This window comes from Ruditapes philippinarum, unplaced genomic scaffold, assembly GCF_026571515.1.
Source record: "Ruditapes philippinarum isolate M1 unplaced genomic scaffold, ASM2657151v2 ctg2566_1_1_1_1, whole genome shotgun sequence".
Classification (NCBI taxonomy): Eukaryota; Metazoa; Mollusca; class Bivalvia; order Venerida; family Veneridae; genus Ruditapes; species Ruditapes philippinarum.
The window spans coordinates 131,045-137,497 of NW_026856691.1; positions in this window are offsets into that span (position 1 = coordinate 131,045).

The following is a 6,453-nucleotide window of genomic DNA, read 5'->3' on the forward strand; positions in this document are numbered from 1 at the left end:
CTGTTAATTGCAAGTGCCGAAAGTAGTCCGCTTTTTTGAAGCGGTTACTTCCCTTTATATGTAACACTTAGGCCGAGAAATTTAGGGGATATCACTGCGTAAATATGGTCACATGACAGGCGGATTAATTTTCAAGCAAAATAATTCCCGAATGGTCGAAGATTTCCAATATTGTTTTATTCTTTATAGATATACATGCCTATAGCAAGCGCCATGATTATTTACACAAGTGTTGAACAACAGTTAGCGTCGTTACAAACCCTAACTAGAATAATATGGTTTTCTTCAGACCGTTAACATGTAAATTCACCGTGGCCGAGGGGTTTGCGCGCCCGCTTAGGAAGCGAGAGGTCTGGAGTTCAAATCCCAAACTCATTTTTTTTCAAATTGTTTAAGTCAAATAAACATTGGATCGAATATCAGTGTTGCAATTAGTCTTATAGCCAATCTACTAAAATTAAAACGCTGGAAAGCATTGGTGGCACTATACAAAAACAAATTTATAATCTCACAACCTTCACCTTTCTGACATTCTGAGACCCAAACAAATTCAGCGCCTTCTGTGCTTTGATTTTTATTTCGTCCTTACCCGCCATGCACAATGTTACGATGGTGAAAACGCAATGGTACGATGACACGCTGATGAAAACACGATTGTACGATAGTGAAATCGCGATGGTATGATGGTAAAACGCGATGTTATATTGCTTTTTCACCATCGTACCATAATGTTTTCATAATCGTCATGACTAGTCACTAGGTAATTGTGACAGCAAAGGTTGTGTGCAGCAATTTTATAACAAAGTTATTTCAAATCTTACCAAATAATATATGCATAAATTTCATGAATCATGTAGGCTTCATTAATGATTGGCAAGATGTTATATTACATAAGACATTGAAATTTGTATACCAAAAGGATATTAAATTTAATAAAAAATATCAACCAAGGCAACTTTGGTTGTCGAGTTATTGGTCAGAACAGTCTTTACATACAAGGTCAATATGACATTGACCTTTGATCCTTAAATCAATAGGTGTTATATACTGGCCAAGACCAATGCACCTGTGAAGTTTGAAAGTAAAGGGCCCATGAGTTGGGATATTGATCAGAAAGCGTTGTTACCTATAAGAAGGGGTCATCCACTGGTCAAGTCCAATGCACCTACCAAGTCTGAGGGCCAACAGCCCATGGGTTGTCAAGTTAATGATCGGAAACTACATGTACTAGGTCAATGTGACCTTGACCTTTGACCCCAAAATCAAGAGGGGTCATCTCCTGGTCATGAACAATCATCATTTTAAGTTCCCAGGCCTTAGCGTTCTTCAGTTATTGATCGGAAACCATTTTTACCTACAAGGTCAATGTGACCTTGACCTTTGACCCCAAAATCGATAGGGGGTCATCTGCTGGTCATGAACAATCACCATACCAAGTTTGAAGTTCCTAGGCCTTAGCGTTCTTTTGTTATTGATCGGAAACCATTTTTACCTACAAGGTCAATGTGACCTTGACCCCATATCAATAGGGGTCATCTGCTGGTCATGAACAATCATCAAACCAAGTATGAAGTTCCTAGGAATAAGCGTTCTTTAGTTATTGATTGGAAACCGTTTTTTTCATACAAGGTCAATGAGACCTTGACCTTTGACCCCAAAATCAATGGGGGTCATCTACTAGTCATGAGCAATCATCATACTAAGTTTGAAGTTCCTAGGCCTAAGCGTTCTTTAGTTATCACTCCGAAATCATTTTAGATAATCAGATAATCACAGAGAACAAGTGTGTGAAGTTTCAATCCATTCCCTTCAGTAGTTATGGAGAACTGATACTTGTTTACACGCAAAAACCACAGAGACGCCGACAAATGGGCAACTGCATTAGCTGGATTATTCTGTGAATAGTCGAGCTAAAAACTTTGCCTAAAAAAAACATAAAATAGATATTTAAAAGTGTTTTACCAAGCTACCAAACTGTGCCATGATCTATTCTTGGCTTGGTGGACTCATGAAACACATGTAACATATCTTCTCTGTGTACTCAAAAGATGTTTATTTTACATTTACAAAGCGAATGTATTGCGATTATAAGTAATTTGACAGATATAGATTTAGCTCCATGGTATTATCAAATTTGAGCATTATAATAATATGATTTAAATAATATGTAACACATAAAAATGTATATCTTTATAAAAATCTTTTGCATGTGGCAAAAATAAGCAATTGTGACTAACATCATGAAATAATGCAAACTAGAACTATCACTAAATGTGATTAATACCCACGCAAGACTGTTTCGGAATTGAGGAAGTTACTAGTAACAGAATACCTTGCAAAAGAATTTAAATAGAGTTATGGTTGTGGGCAATTAAAGGTAGTTGTGGTTCTTGTATGTTGCCTTTCCTTTCAATGTGGTTGACCATTGATGAAGTTTTAATGAATTACTCTGTAATAAGTCCAGAAAGAGTTACGCTTCTTGAGCACTGCACTTCCTCTCATTGCCTTTGGCCATTGTATGAAGTTGCATTGTATTCTGAACAAAAGTTTTTAAGTTATGCACAAGACAAGGAAAAGGAACAAAGGGCAATAACTCTACAAATACTGAAGATGGAGTTATGGTTATTGTACATTGCACTTTCTCTCATTGCACTCGACCATTGTATGAAGTTACATACATTCTTATATAGTATTGAATTCCAACTACTAGTTTTCAAGTTATGCACTGGACAAAAAAGTAACAAAGGGCAATAACTGTAATTTGACCAAATAGTTATGGTTCTTGTGCACTGCAATTCATCTCACTGCCCTTGACCATTGTATGAAGTTTCATTGAATTCCAACAATTAATTTTCAAGCCAAGTACGGGACAATAAAAAGTAACAAAGGGCAAAAACTCTTAAATGAGTCAAGATTGAGTTATGGTCTCTTTGCACTGCGCTTTCTCTCAATATACTTGACCATTGTATGAAATTGTATTGAATTCAAACTTGTAGTTTTCAGGTTATGCTTTGGACAAGAAAAAAGCAACAGAAAAGTAACAAAGGGCAATAACTCAATAATTTCTCTGGAAAGAGTTATGGTTCTTGTGCACTGCACTTCCTCTTATTGTGCTTGACCATTTGTATGAAGTTGTTTGAATTCCAACCAGTAGTTTTCAAGTTATGCTTCAGACAAGGAAAAGTAACAAAGGGCGATAACTCTGTAATTAGTCAAAATGAAATAATGGTTCTTGTGCACTGTACTTCCTCTCAATGTGCTTGACCATTGTATGACGTTATACTGGATTCCAACCATTAGTCTTTAAGTTATGGTCCGGACAAAAGAAAGCAATGGAAAAGTAACAAAGGGCAATTACATTGTAATTACTGTTATGGTTCTTGTGCACTGCACATCCCCTTATTGTGCTTTATCATTGAATGAAGTTGTTTTGAATTCCAACCAGTAGTTTTTAAGTTATGCTCTAGACAAGGAAAAGTAACAAAGGGCAATAACTCTGTAATTAGTGGAGATAGAGTTATGGTTCTTGTGCACTGCACTTCCTCTCAATGTGCTTGACCATTGTATGAAGTTGTATTGAATTCCAATCATTAGTTTTTAAGTTATGCTTCGGACCGCTGGACTGACTGACCACAGAATGACTCCTATATACCCCCCCAAACTTCGTTTCGGGGGTATAATGATCAGTGAATCATGATCTCTGAAACAAGAATATAACAATAATACATCTTAATAATCTATTTGTAATTTTAAAATGGGTACTGTAAATTTACTGACCCTGTTACACAGTGGTGACATGGTTAACGCTGAAACACCAACATAGTAGAATAATGTATAACACAATATTAAAAACAGGGAATGACTTCAAAATGGTTTTATCAAAATATTAATAAAACAGCACAAGGATTAACATTTGTTTAAGCAAATTAGGAATGCTGACTGCCGTTTCCCAAATTCTGCAATAGTTTTTTTCTTAATTGTTTATAAAATATATGCTACTTCTAAAATGTTAAAACTGATAATCTAAAATATTGAATGTGTATAAAATAGACTGACTCCTCTATATATGCTAGTTTTATCTTGGCTGTATTGCTCAGCTCTATATTGGCCATCACTATTTTGGCTGTATTGGCCAGTACTATATTGGCCAGCACTATTTTGGCTGTATTGGCCAGCACTATCTTGGCTGTATTGGCCAGTACTATATTGGCCAGCAGTATCTTAGCTGTATTGGCCAGTACTATATTGGCCAGCACTATTTTGGCTGTATTGGCCAGCAGTATCTTGGCTGTATTGGCCAGTACTATATTGGCCAGCACTATTTTGGCTGTATTGGCCAGTACTATATTGGCCAGAAGTATCTTGGCTGTATTGGCCAGTACTATATTGGCCAGCACTATTTTGGCCAGTACTATATTGGCCAGCAGTATCTTGGCTATATTGGCCAGTACTATATTGGCCAGCACTATTTTGGCTGTATTGGCCAGTACTATATTGGCCAGAAGTATCTTGGCTGTATTGGCCAGTACTATATTGGCCATCACTATTTTGGCTATATTGGCCAGTACTATATTGGCCATCACTATTTTGGCTATATTGGCCAGTACCATTTTGGCCAGCACTATTTTGGCTATATTGACCTGCATTATATTTGCTGTATTAGCCAGCTTTATCTTGGCTGTATTGGGCAACTCTATATTGGCTGTGTAATGGTCATTATTGTTGAATGCATTCTAAAAGTTCTTTATATGTTGTTAATATTGTGCAACACTTTATATCACTATTAGTAAAATCCTTTCTATCTATACACAGACATAAACTCTGTTGACACCAGATATACAAAAAACATTTACAGCAACTCCCATTACAATAATAAATACATGTACATAATTTAATATATATGTCATTCACACACTTTTTGCAAAGCTCTTTTAACATTATACACTCAACAACTGGCAAGACTTGTACTAATACAACACAACATAAATTGTGGAGCCATTAAGGTTGATCTGTAGAACTGCCATAAAAGTAATAACAGTCTGGTTTTTACAATCAAAAACAATATTTAACGATATTTGAAATGGACATAAATACTCAAATGTTTTAGTATGCCTATATAAGTTCATACTGCCATATTACACCACTATAAAACAGATTTACAATGTCAATATGTTTCTTGACCAGAGACTTGTATTCTGTGTAAGCTACAATGGCACAAGCATGTCAGTACCAAGTGAGATCTCTAGCTGACCAAGCAAACTTTTCACATATACATTAGTCACAGATCAAGATACTTATACTTTTAAAATTTCAACATAAATCTTAACATAATTCATATGTACATGTAACACTAATTATCATTCCCGTCTAATTTCTAATTTTTTATCGCAGCAGATCATAAGCATAATTAAATACATACTGGACAAAACTTATATCTAGGTACCTTTAATGACAAAATTTACATCTAGGTACCTTTAATATCTATAGATATATCTATCTCTTAATCACATCTTCATACATTAAAAAATAAAATAATGCCCAGAATCTGAACTATTCTAAAATTAGACAATGATATGATATTCACACAAATAATTATATTACATCCTTGGGTAAAAATATCTCTTTCCTGACTGTCTATATAACTACTACAATAAAGTATTCAAATTTAGTACTTCATATCCAAAATACATCTCTATTTAAAATTCAGTAAAATAATCATGCCTTTAATTACAAGTATTTTTTTTTTTTGGTTGGGGTTTACGTCTCCACAACATAGTATAGGGTATGTTGAGACTTTCAAGCTTTACTGGTGGAGAAAGACCTCAGGTGCCCTTTCGTGCATTATTTCAGGCACAAATTGACAAATGAGTAAAACCACAGACGTTCTGTAAGCTAGCTGGATAGCTTCCAAAAGTGAAGATTAAACCATTGTCTTATTAAATCAATGTAACTCTATTATACTAATTATCCAGTTTTCCAAATACAGCATGTGTCATGAAAACTAAATGAGCCCCGTCATGACAAAACCAACATAGTGCGTTTGCGACCAGCATGGATCCATGCTGTTCGCTTACCAACCCTTTTACAAGTAGAGAAAATAATAGCGAACAGCATGGATCCTGATCAGACTGCGCGGATGCGCAGGCTGGTCTGGATCTATGCTGGTCGCAAACGCACTATGTTGGTTTTGTCATGACGCGGCTCAAATAATAAACTGCATTGTAGTTATGAAAATGTTTAATGGGTAAAAGCACCTTTTGAAACTTAATAGACATGTTGCCTATATATAAATTGTGATGAAGATTACAATTTATATGTTTTGTTAATAATATAGTAAATCAAATCAAATCAATGAATATTTACAAAATATGGTCAAGGTATTCAATGATGATACATAGAGAATTGAAACTATAATGATGTAAAACAGAATTTTTTTTTAAGTATCGGTGCCGT